The sequence below is a fragment of the Pseudorca crassidens genome, chromosome 17, assembly GCF_039906515.1.
Source record: "Pseudorca crassidens isolate mPseCra1 chromosome 17, mPseCra1.hap1, whole genome shotgun sequence".
NCBI classification, from domain to species: domain Eukaryota; kingdom Metazoa; phylum Chordata; class Mammalia; order Artiodactyla; family Delphinidae; genus Pseudorca; species Pseudorca crassidens.
The window spans coordinates 8,949,769-8,967,640 of NC_090312.1; positions in this window are offsets into that span (position 1 = coordinate 8,949,769).

Genomic DNA, 17,872 nt, shown 5'->3' on the forward strand with positions numbered 1-17,872 from the left:
TTCAAAGTTGATGGCTGGAGCTGCAGCAGTCATCTTGTGCATATAAGGCACAAGCTGGAGGATGAAAAGCCAACATGCTGAGAATGGTAGAGCAGAAGGAGGGAAAGAACCTGGGTCCTTGGAACTTAAGGTGTTACTGAGTTAAACCTGGACCTTCACACTTCCCACTGCATGAATTAATTTGATGACTTATTGCTTAAGCCATAGATTAAGAGTAACTTGCTCCTATAATCCTAATGAATATACGGGATTTGTAGAAATCATGTATGTAAAGTGGCAGTGGGGTATCTGTCACAGAGCAACTGCCCAGTAAACATCAATCCTCATTTTCTTCTCATGAACTCACTTGATGCTCTTAAAACAAATTCCATGAGGCAAGCACTGCGGAAAAGTGTCATTAAAGGAATCACCCAAAGTGTTAGGTGCTAATCCAGGTTCAGTGACCCCTTGATGAGCACCAGGTATGTAGAGGCCCTGTACTAAGAGATAGCTCATGACCACAAGGTGGACGGTATTACTGCCCCATGTTATGGGGGAGGGGAAGCGGGAACTCAGAGATGCCAGGTGATGTCAGGACATGTACTAAAGTAGGGGCAGGAGGGGGGCTGGAACCAAAGTCTTTGAACCCTGACAGCGACTGAGCCCTTCCAAGCCGGCTTCACCCGCTAAAGTCCCTCAATGTTCTGTAATAAGAGTAAAGCTGAGCCCAGAGAATGCCAGGATCGCTTTTAGGAAGTCTGATTGCAAGACACACTTGCAACAGATCCCCCAAATCACGATCGAAATGCTGGCCCCTTGTGCCTGCCGGTGAACCTCAGATGGCTCAGCTGCCATTCTTCATTGCCAAGGAAACCTGCAGCAGGCTGGCACAGTGAGCCAGGCAGGGCAGTGGGTTAGGAGGGAAAGCGCCTGGGGCGCCACCGCAGCCCTGCTGCTCACCTGTGGGCCTTGGACAACCAGCAGTCTCTCTGTGCTCAGTTTTTTCTTTCGGACGCGCAGGCCCAGCGACCATGGCTCACGGGCCTAGCCGCTCTGCGGCATGTGGGATCCTCCCGGACCGGGGCACGAACCCACGTCCCCTGCATCGGCAGGCGTACTCTCAACCACTGCGCCATCTGGGAAGCCGTCTCTGTGTTCAGTTTTGTTTGCTTGAAGAAACAGGAGCATATTAGTGCCTACCCTGTGTGATTGTCGGGAGGCCCCCTAAGCAGACAATTTGGCGTGTCCCAGCATTTGCGAGTGGAGGAGCCAGGATGGGTCACAGCCCAGGCTGGTCTGATTGGGTGGCCTTGTGCCCATCCTACGTCAGGGCTTAGGCGTCTTGGCAGACCTCGTGTTGCAGCCTGGGTGTGTGTCTGGGGTCGGCCTTGGTGAGTGTGGGTCCAGGACCTGGCACTTCCTGCTCGTGAGCTGGACAATCTCTAAGTGACTGGCTGGTGGTGACCGGAACAGTAGCTGCATTTATAGAGCATCTATTGCGCCCCTGGAGACACTTGCCATTTCACTGAATCCTCATCTCATCTCATGCCCATTCTACAGATGAGGAAACTGAGGCATGGAGAGATGAAATAAATTTCCCCAGCCATTTGGCTCACACACGGCAAAGCTGTCATCAGGACTTAGACCTGTATGACTCCAAAACAATTTTTTTTCCAAGTAGACGAATCTGTCTCATGAGTGGAACCAATAAGGGAATAAATGCAGGAATGAATGAATACAGTAGCTGGACACACGGATGGGCAGATGGACAAATGACTGAATGTGTGAGTAGGTGATTCCACTGTTAGGAATATTCCATTCCCCAGGTCTCCCCAGGATGGGCTCCTCATTTTTAGTTTTCCGCATCCGTGTGCCCTGTCTCTGACCACTCTGCCTAACTCTTCAGCTCCATCACCCACTGGCTTCCTTCACCGCCCTGGCCCAAGCGCCACTGCTTGTTTGTTCAGCTATTGACTGTCTCCCTCCTGGGCTATGAGATCCACAGGCAAAGCCAGGCCTACACCTGTCTGCCTCTCTAGGCTGAAGCCCAGCAACACGGAGAACCCAGCACAGCACGTGTTAGAGGCAGACTTCAAGTGAAGGGCCAGATGAATGAAGGAAGCAGACGAATGACGTGGTGATGGGAGGGATGGCTTGAGGAAGGAGGGAAGGAAAGAAGGAGGGAGGGAGGAAATAAAAGGAAGGAAGGAAGAAAAGGAGGAAGGCGGGCAGGCCTAGAGGAAGAGACCAGCCAAACCACGTGTCTCTGCTTCTCAAAGTGCCTGGAAGACTGCGTAGCACATAGTAGGTCTTCAGAGTCCGTTTGTGGAAAGAGGAAGCTCAGGAGTACAGGAAAGACGGGGCTGAGCTGTGTCTAGTTGACAGCAGGAATGTGTGGGGGGCTGGGTGACAGACTACACCACCCAGGCGTGGGGCCCAGGGCCAATGCACAGGGTTATTTATCTCCTTGTCTGTAATTCATTTCTATCTGCGCTGCAGAGGGTTCACGGTGCGCTGCCTAGGCCACACAGGGCCCCTCTGAGTGCAGCACTTGCTGCTCCCCTCATCCCCTTTTCCCACACCTCTCCCCACACTCGACAGCAGGATTCACATCCCTGAGCAATGTGCATGTATGTGGCCGCATAAAGTATGGAATGGTTGTCAATTTAATAATCGCGTGTAAAGCGCTAATGATGTGCTAAGCTCTGCTCTGAGAATCTCTCAGGTCGCTGCTCATTTCATCCCCTCTTTACATTTGGGGAAATTGAGGCACAAGGAGCTAAAGGACCGTGCAGGAGGTGACACAGCAGGCACGCAGCAGAGAGCAGACTCATGGCAGAGAGTGGACACGTGTGAGCTTGTACTCTAGGTAAATGGCGTCATTTCTCCTTTTCCCCCGTCTGTTCCAGTTTTCCGACCTCTCTGGCTACCTCTTTCCAGTGTGTGACTTCTGACCGTCGCCCTGGTTTCCCCAGTGTGCGAACTTTGGGTCCTGTTTCATCCCATCCCCCTAGTGAGGGGCCCTCCTGTGACCTCCGACTCCCCACCTGCCAGGCCTGCTGGAGAGTTTCTCTGGGATTTAGGCCTCACCCTTAGCTGTTCCCGTTGTTGATGCCGTTCCCACGTGGCATCAAGCCCATGGTTCAGGGCTGCCTGCACAAGCCTGGGTCAGTCTCCTGCCCCCTGCCACTCTCCTGCAGTGTGACCTTGGGGAAGTCACATAATCTCTCTGTGTACTGGCTTCCTCATCCCTAAAACAGGGATGAGAGGTATTGATCACTCTGAATTGCTCCTGGCACAGAGTAAGTGCTGTGGGAGGATGTATTAGACACGCTTAGCTCATAGTAGATGCTCAATAAAGCTCCTGGTCCGTGATGAATATTCTTCTTTGGACTCTGGGCCGGGAGTGCTTCAAGGGCAGGGTCTGGACAAGGGTGTCAAGGTCTGGGCCCTGCAACCTGACTGACACACAGCAGGCACTCGGGACGTATGTGGCGGGGAGGACAGAGGCTGGGGTGGGGACAGTGTCAGGGCTCTGGCCTCATTCCCCGAGGAGGCCACGGCTCCACTTCCGCCTCTCCCGGCCGAGGGTCCCCGCGTCCAGCTGTTCGTAAGCTCTCCTTCAGTCTGAGCCCAACCTCTCAGCGGTTTCTCTAACAGACCTCCCAGAGCAGCTGTAAATAAATTCCAAAGAGCGGCTGGTGGAGAGGGTTTAAGAACAGAGGCCTGTTGAAAGCATTGCGACGCCAAACAATAAGGCCTCCTTGACCAGAGCCAGATGCACAGAGAATTCCAGAGACGCTCGGGACCAGGCATCCAGAGGCCCCGGATCTGCTCACATCCTATTTGTTTGTCATTTATTTGTCCCACGAATGTGCACGGAGCCCACACAGTATGGCGGCACGATGCCAGCTCCCGGGGCTACTCAGATGCACGCCCCACACCCCGGCCGGGGCAGCAGAGGCCACTTCCGCTGAACCAACATGGCTGCTTCAGAAAGCAGAGGATTTAGGCCTGGTCTGCTCTGCCCTCCACCTCCCTGTGATGCTGGCGCGGTGGCACAGGTGGGGCTCTACCTCTCCTCCTGGGGCCTAAGCGAGAATGGAGGCACTGATAAAGGGTGGCCCTGGGCTCCAGGTCTGCTCGGAGGTCAAGGTCAAGGTAACTGTCCCTCCTGCCCCAGCCTAAACAGCTAGGGCGGCTCTGGGAGGGTCACTGGGCGGCCCCTGGCCGGCTCCACAGCTGCTACTCATTTCTTGAGCCGCGACTGACTTGGGCAGAAGCTCACCTCTAGCGCCAGCCTTGGCTACAAGTAGGGGCCCCCAGGGAAGGTGGAAGAGAAGAGCAAGGGCTTTGGGGTTAGGGGGGCCGGCGGCAAACTCTCGCTTTGTTATGTACAAGCTGGGAGATCCTGGGGAAGCCACTTCACCTCTCTGAGCCTCAGTTTTCCTATCAGTAAAATGGGGGTGATGATAATGGCTACCTCCCAGGGTTGTGATGGAGATGAAGTTAGTGCTCAGCATGTGGTAGATGCCGACTATATGGTTGTTATTAATATTCCTCTTTGCTCTTCATCACAGACACTCTTCCAGTGTCCTCCGCCTGGGTCACCTTGATCCCTCCCCTCCAGCCATGAGTCTCCTGTCCTCAGCAGGGCTGAGGTTGGGACACAGCGTCCCCTGTTCTTCACCCCGCCTCCTTCAGTAAAATCTCCCAGTCCTCAGGGCGAGTGTTTCTGCTGGTCTCTTTAATGAAATTGACTGGGGGTGTGCGCAGGTGAGGAAAGAGAAATGAAACCGGTGAGACAGAGGCAGCAGTGCCGGCTGGTCTGACTCACTCCCTGCCGGCCCCTGACAACACCCTGGGAATTCTCCCCTAAAGGGGAGGCGGGGTCACCTCACTGAAGACCCCTTCAGAACCACATGTAAATGTGTCCTGAACTCTCCCACCCAGAGACCCCCTCCAGCCCAGGACCTGGGCTCCAGCTACAAGGATTCCCGGGCAAAAGCAAGGCGCTGCTGTGGGTGGTAGCAGGGACACAGGGTCACAGGACACCTTTGTCATCTCTACGCCCCCTGGGAGCTGGCCCTTTGCTAGGCATGCAGAGTCACTCAATAGACGTTAGTTACAAAAACAAAGCTCCCTCACCCTCTTAGAGATGGATAATGCCATCTATTGCATGGGATTTCTGTGAGCATTAAATCAAAGAAAGTGTCTCCGATCCCTGGGATAGGAGCTGACACAGGTTGCTTCTATGTGTTAGGTTCTCGCCCAAGCTCTCCCATTTTTTTTTTAAAAGACTTTAGTTTTTAGAGCAGTTTTAGGGTTAAAACAAAATCGAGAGGAAGGCACAGAAATTTCCTATATACCCACGGACCCCACAAACGTATAGCCTCCCCCATTATAAAGCTCACTCACTAGAATGGTACGTTTCTTACCAAGGATGAACTGACATTCATGCATCATTATCACCCAGAGTCCACAGTTAGGTTCGCTCTTGGTGTTGTACATTCAATGGTTTTAGACAAATATACAGTGACATATATCCACCATCCCAGTATCACACAGAGTAGTTTCACTGCCCGAAAAATCCTCTGAGCTCTGTCATTCATCCCCTTGCCTCCCTAGCCCCTGGAGACCCCTGGTCTTTTACTGTCTTTGTAGTTTTTCCTTTTCCACAATGTCATACAGTTGCAATCTTATAGCATGTAACCTTTTCAGATCGGCTTCTTTCACTTAGCAATATGCACTTGAGTTTCTTCCTTGTCTTTAATGACTTGATAGTTGATGTCTTTTCAGTGCTGAATAATATTCCATTGTCTGGATGCACTCGTCTATTTATCCATTCACCTACACTAGTCTATTTATCCATTCACCTTCCAAAGGACATCTCGGTTGCTTCTGAGCGCAGGCAATTATGAATAAAGCTGGAATACACATCCGTGGGCAGGTTTCTGTGTGGCTATAACTTTTCAACTCATCTGGGTATATACCAAGGAGCCCAACTGCTGGATCGTATGTAAGACTATGTGTAGTGTCGTAAGAAACCGTCAAAGTGTCTTCCGAAGTGTCTCTACCACTTTGCATCCCCACCACCAGCGCCTGAGAGTTCCTGTTGATACACATCCTCACCGGCATTTGCTGTTGTCAGTGTCCTGGATTTGGGCCATTCTAGTAGGTGTAGAGTAGCATCTCACTGTTGTTTTAATTCGTCACCTCAGAGCCACTGGACAGGCAGTCGCTAACTTCATCCCCATTTTACTCAGGCGGAAATTTGTGTTCACAGAAGTAAGTGATGACCCAAAGTCCCATGAGGGGTGGAGGTGGGGTTTGGACCCCGGGATGCTGGTGCCCTTGCCCAGGTTTATGACTCTCTGAGGGAGGAGGGGCTCTCGGGGCTCCAGGGCTCTTGAGTGCTCAGACGAGGAAGAGCATGGTCTGGGGTCCTGGGCAGGTTTGGTGGAAAAGCTACGTGCATGCTGGACTGTGCAGGTTGCACTGGGTTTGGCTCGGCAGCCGGCGGGAAGGAAGCTGGGTTCCAGGCTGGGAAGCAGAGAGCAGCCCTGCTGTGGAAAGGAGCATCATGTTACCCTTGTCCTTGGCTCTGAGGCTTTCCAAAGCACTCGGGGAAAGAACATTCAAGAAAAAGGTCCCATACCAGCCTGTGCCAGGAGACACTCCAGCATCTGAACCAGGCTGGGGGAGCCACTGTGTCTTCATTCTTGAGTCCCTGGGTGTCTGACCAGCCTCAGATGCAGCCCAGTGTTGACTGGGTGTTCTTGAAAGGAACTGTGCATGGGATTCACCTGGAAGCTTTTAAAATGTACACATTCCCAGGACTGCAACTGAGAGGTTGTGAGTCAGTGTGTCTGGAAAAGGCCGCAAATTTGCTTTTAAACAAACACTTCCTGGTTAGTCTGAAGAAGGCCTTCCTTGGAGCCTGACTTGAAAAACTGGTCAGAGTCATCAAGCCTGTGCCGTGATACAAACTGGCCTGGATCTGATCCCGGCTCCTGTCAGTGTTTCATCTTGGAGAAGCTGTGGACATTCTCTGAGCCTCTGATTTTTTATCTGTAAAATGGGGTAATAAGATACGTTCCATTGCGGGTATGAGGATGAAATGAAAAACTGTGTTAGTTTTCCAGTGCTGTTGTAACAGATGACCATAAACTTCGTACTTAAAACAACAGAAATGTATTCTCTCACAGCTCTGGAGGCCAGAAATCAGAAATCGAGGTGGCGGCCAGGCTGGACTTTCTTCCAATTCTGGGGGAGACTGTTCCTCAGCTCTTCCAGGCCCCGGGGGGCCCCACCGCTCCTTGGCTTGTGGCCGCATCGCTCTGGTTCCTGCTTGTCTTCACATGGCCTCTCCTCTCCTATTTGTGTGTCTGTCCACTGTGTGTCTCTTATAAGGGACACTTGTCATTAGATCTGGGGCCACCCAAATAATCCAGGCTGATCTCACCTTGAGATGTTTAACTTAACGGCATCTGTAAAGCCCCCTTTCCTAAATACGGTCACATTCACATAACATCTTATGGAAAAACCCAAACGAACTTTTTGGCCAACCCAGTATCTTTTGGGCAGTTACCATTCAACCCCCTATATTTGAAAACTCTCAGTACAAGGCCTGGGGCATCACAGGGGCTCAATAAATAGTATTCTTCTACTCCTGCCCTTTCTTGCTTCTCTGTTGGTAAATTCTGCTCTTTCTACCTTCAAATAAATGTACAACCTGACCACTTCTTCCCACTTCCACTGCCACCATTCAGGTCCTGTGACCTAGGCTCACCAGGGACAGTGTCAGCCCCGGGAGAGTCCTGAGAAGGTCTGGTAGCCACTGCAATGGCTGGGTATGCAGCCGAGGCTGGACCCGTAGGTGCAGCGCAGTGGCCGTGGTGGAACTCGGGGCCTCACCAGATACAGGGGTGGAGTCTGGCAGGCCCTCGGGGGTGTTGGGGCTTTGAGAATCAGCCCAGCTGCTCAATATTTCCTGAGGGTGTGGAGCAGATCAGCGTCCCTTCCGGGACTCAGTTCCCCATCCACGTGATGAAGAGGAGGCCTCCACTCTGCAGCCTTGAGGCCCTGGGCTCTGCATTTGAATGACATCTCTACTGTGTAGGCAGCTTTGGCGCAGAGGAAAGAGAGATTATCAAGGGCTCCAGCGGAAAATGGGGTTTTCTAGACATGAGGGACCAATGTCCTTAACCGTGTACCCAACACTGTCCCTGATGACCTCCAGCCTCATGTCCCACCATACACCCCTCACTTTCCTCCGCCCAGGCCAGACTGATGTCCCACAGGGCCAGTTTGCACCCTGGTCTCTGCTCTTCCCACCGAGGCTTTCAGCAGCTTCTTTGCTGCAAACTCTTACTTGTCCTTCAAGCATCTGCTCAGGGTTTACGGCCCCCAGCAAGCTTCTGTGTCACTCTCGATTCAGAGGGGGAAAGGAATTGCCGTAAGCATAATGGGAATACAGAGTCCCTGCATTGCACAAAGGAATTTATGGAATTTATTCTGTATGGGAATTTCGGCATTAGTGCTCACACACATGAGTATTGAACAGGGAGGAATGGGGAGAGGTGAGGTCAGGGAACAGTCCCCAATCAGTCCACCAGAGTTTGATTTTGACCCTGTTACCCGTCATGACCCCTGACCACTGGGTCTCCGGCAGTTACTGCTCTGAGACTCTGGTATCCCCACGGGACGCAGGACGCACACTTGATGGGAACACCTCCCACTGTCAGTACCGCCCTGCAGGATACATTGCCGTCAGAGGCTTTCAAGGATGCTGGAGCCCCCTCCCCAGTGTGTATCCCAAAGGCTTGAAGAAGGACTGTCCACTGAACCTCCTGGGGAAACTAACTCGTGGGTGGGTGAGCACATTGAATTAAAAAACCCATTCCATTTTTTTTTTAATTTAAAAAAATTTTTTTAACATCTTTATTGGGGTATAATTGCTTTACAATGGTGTGTTAGTTTCTGCTTTAGAACAAAGTGAATCAGTTATACATATACATATGTTCCCATATCTCTTCCCTCTTGTGTCTCCCTCCCTCCCACCCATTCCAGTAATCCAGTCTCCCTAAGTCCAAGGAAATTCTGGCATTTCAACCTTGTTCTATTTTGACCACCTTTGAGCCAGTTTCAGTGAATTTACCAAACAGTTAAAACTGCTCACAGCTGCTTAAGCTGGCATGTTGAATCCAGACTCTCTGGTTAGTTAGATCATGTTAACAAATAAGACCTGATTCAGTATCATGTTCCTTGCACCCTGATTCGACATCCTTATGAACCACTTACACACAGATGACCTAAGTGCCTGTTCATATAAATTACCAAATTTTTTTGTGTGTGTGGTACGCGGGCCTCTCACTGTTGTGGCTCTTCTGTTGCGGAGCACAGGCTCCGGACGCACAGGCTCAGTGGCCATGGCTCACGGGCCCAGCCGCTCCGCGGCATGTGGGATCTTCCCGGACCGGGGCACGAACCCGCATCCCCTGCATCGGCAGGCGGACTCTCAACCACTGCGCCACCAGGGAAGCCCAATTACCAAAATTTTACAGGTGATACATCGCATCCCTTAGTGCTGCTGGAAGACGCATCTGGCTGAAAATCTAGGAGCAACGTGAGTTGGTGGAGGTAGACCTCGGGGAGGATTGACACTGCCCCACCGCAGCCCCCTCAGGACCCTTCTTCATAGGTTCTGCAGACAAGGGAAGATGAGCCTCTCAGACGGGGAGGAAGGGCCGTTTTCTACTTGAAAAGGAAGCTTATAGAATTAGGGACTCTGTGGTCCTTGGAATCTTCATTGGAATCTTCCCACATGCCCTCATTCTGATATCCATGGTCTCATTTTCCCAATTCCTCCTTCTTTGCAAGGCTGTGAATTCCATTTGCATTGTAATCCAGCTGCCCCAGGATTTGGTGTCGGGTTTGGCACACACACACACACACACACACACACACACACACACACACACACACATCTACTGGTTTGCATCCTTGTTCTAGGGAGAAAAACATTCTAGACACATGACATTCTGCTATATCCTCAGTTCTCCCAAGCTCTGGATGGGGAATACAGGTGTCTGCCATGGGTGGTCCTGTCTGTCAACTGTTGGAGGCTTTTTGGGGCCAAGGGCTGGGAGTCACTGCCTCCTTAAAGCCACACCTACCCCCTCCCCCGCCTTCCTGGAGATGATCCGCTGAAGGTGAAGCTTGCATGGCCAAACCCCCTTCCCTGCGTGAGCGGGGAAGCCACTCTGCAGAGCAATCTGGCACTGTTTAATAAGATCAATAAAATAAAACAGGCGTGTGTTCTATGGCCCGGCAGCCACACCCTTGTGTATATGCCCCGAGACTTTTTCCAGGGACTATAAAGGGATACGTGGGAAGATGTTAATCTGGGTTTAGCTTGAGGTGATGAGAAGCTGGAGGGGGCCTGGTGTCCACGTGGGGAAAACGGGGAAGTAAACCCGGTGGACAATGCAAACCACGGAGAAACAACGTACAGTTGTGCCCAGAGCAACAGGCGAGACCTGTGAATCCAAAGATGAATGAAAGACTTAAACAGAGGGGCTTCCCTGGTGGCGCAGTGGTAGAGAGTCCGCCTGCCGATGCAGAGGACACGGGTTCGTGCCCCGGTCTGGGAGGATCCCATCATGCCATGGAGCAGCTGGGCCGTGTAAGCCATGGCCACTGAGCCTGCGCGTCCGGAGCCTGTGCTCCGCGGCGGGAGAGGCCACAGCAGTGAGAGGCCCGTGTGCCGCAAAAAAAAAAAAAAAAAAAGTGCCACAGACTTCATGGCTTAAATAACAGAAATGGATTTATTTTCTCCCATTTCTGGAGGCTGGTTGTCCAAGATCAGGATGTCAGCAGGGCTGGTGTCTATGAGGCCTCGTCCTTGGCTTGTAGAAGCCAAGGATGTCTCCCTGTGTCTTCACAAGGTCTCCCCTCTGTGGGTGTCTGTTTCCCAATCTCCTCTTGTAAGGACACCAGTCACAACAGATTAGGGTCTACCCTAGCGATCTCATTTTAACGTAATCACACCTTTGAAGACCCTGTCTCCAAATACAGTCACGTTCTGAGATCCTGGGGGTTAGGACTTCAACACATCAATTTTAGGGAGGGATCCAACCCAGCGCATAACAAATGGCTCGTAATCAACAGAGCCGGACTTGACCCCAAACCTTCGGGCCGTTCGGTCCTTTGCCCACCCACAGATGACCCAGGTCTAAAGCACACACAGCGGGATGCTTCGCTTGCCCTAACATCCTCATGAGCCTGTTTTGACCGTGTCTTAGCGACCGGTCTGGCCCTGGTTCTCTGCACACGTCCTTGCCAAATTCCCTTGACTCAATCATCAGGGCAAATTCTCCGGGGACAGGCAAGCGGACGTGGTGAGTGGCAGGGCCTTGACAGCCGAGCAGACCGTGGGCTGGGGTTTGGGGAAGCCAGGTGGCTACTGGCTTTGTGCACAGTCCTCTGAGCTGCAGAGCTTCTTCTGGATGAACGGCCGGTCTGCAGCAGGGCTGGGATGACCTCGCTCCTCTGGCCACAGCGCTCAGCTCGCTTCAACATAGAGGCCAGCCGGCTAGAGTCCCACATGATTCCCTGGTGCTCTGAGCGCATGGGAGGTCCCAAAAGTCAGACAGCATCCCCGGTTTGGCATCTTTTCCCGCCAAGCCCGTCTGGGACTTTTGGAGATGGCTATGATTTCTTCCTAGTACTTCTGAGCAGCGATGTTGGTCTCTGGGCATCACGGTCCTTGAGTGCCAGATGTCTCATACTCTCCCCCAGTTCTGTGTCCAGTGTGTGTGAACAGATGGAGACATAGATGTCACTGTGGGGAAGCAACATGACAGCCTCCTGACCCTTGCCCTTCGTTCTGCACCAACTCAGATGTCCTCCGCACTCTCAAATCTCTAACATCTGCGTAAAGTGAGTTAATTTAACTCCACACTGTCTACAGACCCAACCGTGAGCTAGGCCCTCACTTACAGAGGTGACCCCAAGGTGACCAAGGGGATAAGCTGAGGTCCTGGTCACTGCAGAGCCATGGGGATCGTAGCAGGTCCACATGTAACTTCCCCACATGGCAGATGGAGGTCATGCAGGCATGGATCAAGGTGAGCAAACCTGGGAAGGCAGGACCTAAAGGGCACGTAAGGATGAATAAGAGTTTGGTTGCTAGGTAGGGTGTGGAGAGGGAGTCAAATTCCAGGCAGAGGAGAGAACGCACAGATTCACCATGCAATCCGGTGTTTACTGAGCTCTTTGTACCAGGTGCCTTGTAAAGCCCTTTACACATATTCATTCGATAATCTTCACCGCAAAACACAGCAGTCCTTTCGTCTCCATTTTATATGTGCAGATAAATTCAACCACATGCCTCAAATTTCATGGCTCAAAAGTGGCAGAGGTGGGATTCGAATCCATAGAGCTTGGCTCCAAGTCTACCTCCTTAACATGATTCCCATCTAGTTCCCTACAGGCCTGATGGGGATGTTCCCCTTTGCTGTTCTGTGTTCTCTGAGCACCTACTGTGTGCCAGACACTGGAGGGGGCTGGGGTTAGGGTGGCCAGTTACAGCCCTGGTCTCCAAAACATTAACATATAAAGAAATAGTCAAGTTCAATACTAAGCAATAGAGTTGCCATTGAGGCAAACTCAGGGAATTATGGGGATACACTCAGCCTGGGGGAGGCATGGTCTACGGGGCCGGAGGTGGGTGGGAATTTGCAGGTGGAGGACGTAGGGCACTGCACGTCTGCAGGCCGGGAAGAGTCCAGCCTGTCCGGGGAGGGCACTCTGAGAGGCGAGTGGCTGGGAAAGCTGCCAGAACTAGAAAACCCTTGCGGTCCTGCTAAGAAGTGTGGGGTCCCTCTGAGGGCTGTGGGAACCACTGAAAATGTGTCGACAGAACAGTGCTGTGGTCAGATCTTCTAGAATGTTCTTGGTGGCAGCCACCAGGAAAAGGCATGGTGAGGAGAGAGCTGGAGGCGGGGGTCCAGCTGGAAGCCGGTTAGGGTACAGTGGCGGGGAGACTGGGGCTCGGGGGACACCCAGGGTGTAGTAGAGGGAAAGGCTCAACGGGGAAAGGAGAGCATGTCAGGAGACAGTTGACTTCGGTCTCCAGGTGATGGCAGCTCCTCGGGCTTCTGAGAAGGAGGTGACATGATGAGAGGTCAATAAATGACGGATGGATGGATGGATTGGCAGTGGTGGGGAGAAAGCAGATACGAGGGGAGACAAGTGTGAAGGCTGGGGTCCCAGCCTGGAGAAGGGACACCTGATGAGGTGGAAACACACCTGTGACAGCTGCCAGCCTGATTGACTTTAGAATCTGGGCATTCAGGAGACACGGGTTAAACTCCACCACTGGGGGAAAGCAGCGTGAGTGAAGGTGAGAACAAAGGTGAGGAGCTCATCAGAGTTCCAGCCTTGCGCTCGCCACTGGGTAGGGCTGGGGAACTAGCTGACTAGGATCCCCACAGAGTGCACGGCCCTTGGAGGAGTAATGGAGACAGAGACTGGACGCTGAAATCAAGAGCAGGCTTGCAGACCAGAGCGCGACTCTGTCTCCCATCCCTGCTCCTCCGAATGCTTTCAGATGTTCCACATCCATCGTTTCTCCTCCATGCAGGTGTCAGCCAGAGGTCTCACTCCATCTCTCGTTCCTACAGCATTTTGTTTTTCCCTGTTCAGTTCAAAAGACAGTTACAGATGTTACACATAAAATATACACGTATATTATGTGTATTATAATCATGTGGATATACTTTCAACTCTCTCAACAGACTGTGAGCTACTTGGGGTCAGAAGTGGGACTTTGTTTAGCTGGGTACACCTGTGCTAATAATGTCTGACCTTGTTCAGGTTAACTGTTTACAGGAAGGAAGGGGGGAACGGAAAGAGGAAGAGAGGGAGAAAAGAGGAAAGAAAAAAAGGAAAAGAAGCATAAAGAGAAAAAATAATAAAGAAAAAGATGACTGAATTGGGAAAATGAATATATAGGTGGGTGGTTTGATGGTTAGAAAGATGAATGGACGTATAGGTGGATGGATGGATAGACAGGCAGATGAATGGATAGATAGTGATTAAATGGATGAAGAAACAGGAATGTGGGGGGACCGAAGAGCAATGTTAGAGTTTCTGCAAACCATTGGGATGGCAGCGCTAGCCCTGCGATCTGCGGCCTGGTGGTCTCAGAGAATGACAGGGTGACTTGGCTGGTTGTAGAGCAGAACTGGGCCTAAAGACCTGACTCCTGGCCCTGAACTCAGGGCTATTTCTACTCAGGAATCTGTGCGTGCAAAGACAGCAGGGAAGACCTCAAGTATCCCTGCTTAAGTGATCTTGGAGCAAGTTGCTTAATCCCTCAGCTCTCAGTTTCCCTTTCTGTTAAATTAGGATACAGCGCTTATCACATGGACGTGCGGCGTCCAGACAGCAATGAGCTTGTGCACTTTGCCCATAGCTGTACCCCGGCCTGGTGCAGTTAGCGTGCTTCCCTTTGAGTCTAGGGCAAGTGGTGTTGGCTTCTGCAGTACCTTTGGGCACTACCACACTGTGAGTCCTTGGGCTGGACTTTCCCCTCTCCGTGCCTCAGTTTCCTGTTCTGTAAGGTGAGGGGTTGGACTGACCATCTGAAACTTCACCTCCGACTGTCCTTGACTTGCCTGGGGAACCTCAGCTCCGTCCTTGGATGAGGGAATCAGGATAGCCCCTTGCCCCATGGGCCAGCGGGATGGCGCCTGGTCCGTCTGCCTTGCGGATTCCAGGGCATCTTTGGCTCTGCATGGGCAGCCTTGCCAGGGGTGGGGGTGGGGTGTGGGGTGTGTGTGTGGTGCCTCGTCCCCACTGTGCCCAGCCTGCATGCTTCACCCAGACACAATGCTGCCTCTCTTCTCTCTTCCAGATCTGGTTTAGATAATCTGTCTACTTTTTTCTTTTCCCCTATTTTCTATGAGATTCAGCAAATTCTGCTCTGGAGAAAGCTGCCAGGTCAGCGGGAAACTGGCATTTGCCAACAAACTGAACCAGTGTGATCTTCCAAGGCAAAACAGCCCAGACTGGTTTCCAAAGCAGCTCACCCCAATGTCCACACTCGACAGAGGTAGCTGATTCCTGGGGGGCTGGCAGGGCACCGGGGCCCACGGCTGGGCATTCCGGGCCCAGGGGGAGAAGCCGCGGGTGTGAAGTCTAATTTCTGCTCACTTGCTGAATATCTTTAACAGTTTCTTCATCTGTAAAGAAGAATTACTAATAATTGACCAGAAGGGCTTTTGTGAGAATTAGAATAGAACATTTTTAAAGAGTCTAGCCAAATGTCTGGCACATGGAGAAATGCTGTCTATTTAATACCAATATGTGTGTGTACACGTGTATATATGTATATATAATTTATATTTTTTAAAAACAACATATGCTTATAAAGGAATCTTTTTAAAGAAGCAAATCAAAAGATACACCAAGATTGACTCCCAGAGATGAGCCGTTACCACTGAGTGACATTCAGTCATTATTTTCTCTATATGTACAAATTACATGGATATTTAGAAACTGAGGTCTTGCTACTTTTATTTATTTACTGTTTACTTGATATTTTAAGCTAAACATTTTGTGCCTTCGGTTTCCTGGGAGAGCCTGGGGTGAATTAGCTGCACGATACCCCGTGTGTGGACCCATTGTGATTTAGGAGAACAATCCCCTGTCATTGGACACTCAGCTGGGATGTGAACCCAGGTCTGTCTGGGACCAAAGCCCTGGATGATTGTATTACCCACAAGAGCCTCCTATGGGGCTGAGGCTTCAATACCTGCCAACCTCTCTGAGTTTCTCAAACTCCATCTCTGCCCGACTTGCACTCCCCACTGCTCCTCCCTGGGCCTCCCTCCAGAAATCCAGGAGCCTGGTCTCCACTCACGTCTCACTAAGGAGCTGCAGATACACCCTCTTTAGGACCTGCACCCACCCTCTCCCCACATGGCCTGCCTGGTGAGAGGGGAGAAGATAAAGGGATTTAGAAAGAAGTCGAGTGAGGGGAGATGCCATATAAACATGGGTAAAAAGCGTGATATTTGCTGACAATCTTTTTTTTTTTTTTTTCCTATCTTTCAGGGCTTGGCCCAGAGCTTCAAAGCACGAGTTCAGAAGTTTCTCTTGTAGAGCTGTTTTTGTTTTCCTAACTGTGAGAAACCCAGAAACCCATGTGTTTCTCGTTCTACTTACTCCACATGTAAGAAAACCTTGCTAGGGGCTGGGACAGATACAAGGCCTAAACACTGATAAGTGCCGGATGAAGCCCCTTCTTCCTGTTGCGTGTGGACGTCTTCCTACGACGAGTCTCAGCGTCCATCTTCTCACTTCGCAGCAAATCCTTCTCTGATCTCCCTGCAGCCCTCTGCTTCCAGCTCCTCCTCTCCCGGCTGCTGCAGTGATTGGCCTACAAGAGAAACCTGTTACATTCCCTTTCTTAAAATCTATAAAAGTTTTCCTTTTGCTCTCAAGGTAAGATCCACTCCTAAACCTGGAACCCAAACCCCTCTGGGATACAGTCTCTCCTGACCCGTCGACCCCCAGCCTCTTTCAGACTCTTCATTTCTCTTCCTCTGGACCCTGCTCATCCTGTTCTCTTGGCCAGGAAGACACATCCCTGATTTTAGGTTTTTTCACAAGCCCCTTCACCTGGCCACCTCCTAAGAGTGGGGCTAGACAGGGTGAGCTCTGGGTCACGCAGCCTGAATTTTAATCTTGGTTCTGTCACTTTAAATCTGTGTGGTATTTGGCAAGTTACTCAACCTCTCTGAGCCTCATTTATTGCAAATTAAAATGGGGCTAATGATCATACCTATCTTGGCGGGATGTGATGAAGATTAAGGGAGCTATTACATATAAAGATGAAGTGCGCAGACCAATGCTTGCCACATAGTAAGTGTTCAATAAATGTTGGATCCTTGAGCTCAGGCACCACCTCCTTTGGAAGATTACAGATGATAGGAAATTCTTTGATAATCTTCTAGCAAAAGGTAGAGTCTATTTCTACTGCCCCTGAATCTGGACTTGTCCCATCACTATTTCGCCCAGTGGAGTGTGGCAGAAATCACTGGGGTCTTGCCTTTAAAAGGATGGGAAGCCTCTTCGTTGGTTGTTTGTAGCGTACTGGAAAGGTCCCAAGACTGTGTGGAAAGGCAGAGGTGCCCAGCCTCCCAGCGATCCCTGCCAAGGTGCCAAGGTAAAGCAGCCATCTTGGAAGTGAGGGCTCCAGCCCCAGCCGACCTAACTAATGCCATGTGCATCAAAGATGAACCACCTAGGGGAGCCCTTACCAATGCTTCACACTGTGAGCAAAACAGAATGATTGCTTTAAGACACTGAGCTTGGGGTAGTCTGTCATGCAGCAATAGATAACGGAAACGCCTCCTCCAGGAAGCTGCCTGGATTTTCCAAGTCTTGGATCTGTGCCTTCTCTGTGTGCCGAGTCTGCTTGCTTATATAAGATTCAGTCTATATCTTACAGTAGCCCTTATGATAATGATAACTAAATTTGGATGAGTGGATCTTTCAACCTGATTCTGGGGGTGGAATTATCCATGGAATCCACGTGGAGAACCTGTCCAGGTAAGACTTGGGCTTAGAAGAGCAGAGAAGGATGCCTGCTCCCAGAGGGCAGCTCTCTCCCCAGAGGACAGGGCAAGAGCTGCATTAAGCTGCCCAGTTATTCTTTCCTGGGGCCGGGTGTGTGACGGGATAGAAAGCGTGGAGGATGATACACTCACGGAACTCCCTCTGCCTAGGAGAAAAATTTGGGCTTCAGAAAGACTGCAGTTCTACCATAGATAGTCACCTCCAGCTGTCACATCTTTCTGCCGCCTCTGCATTTTTGTTC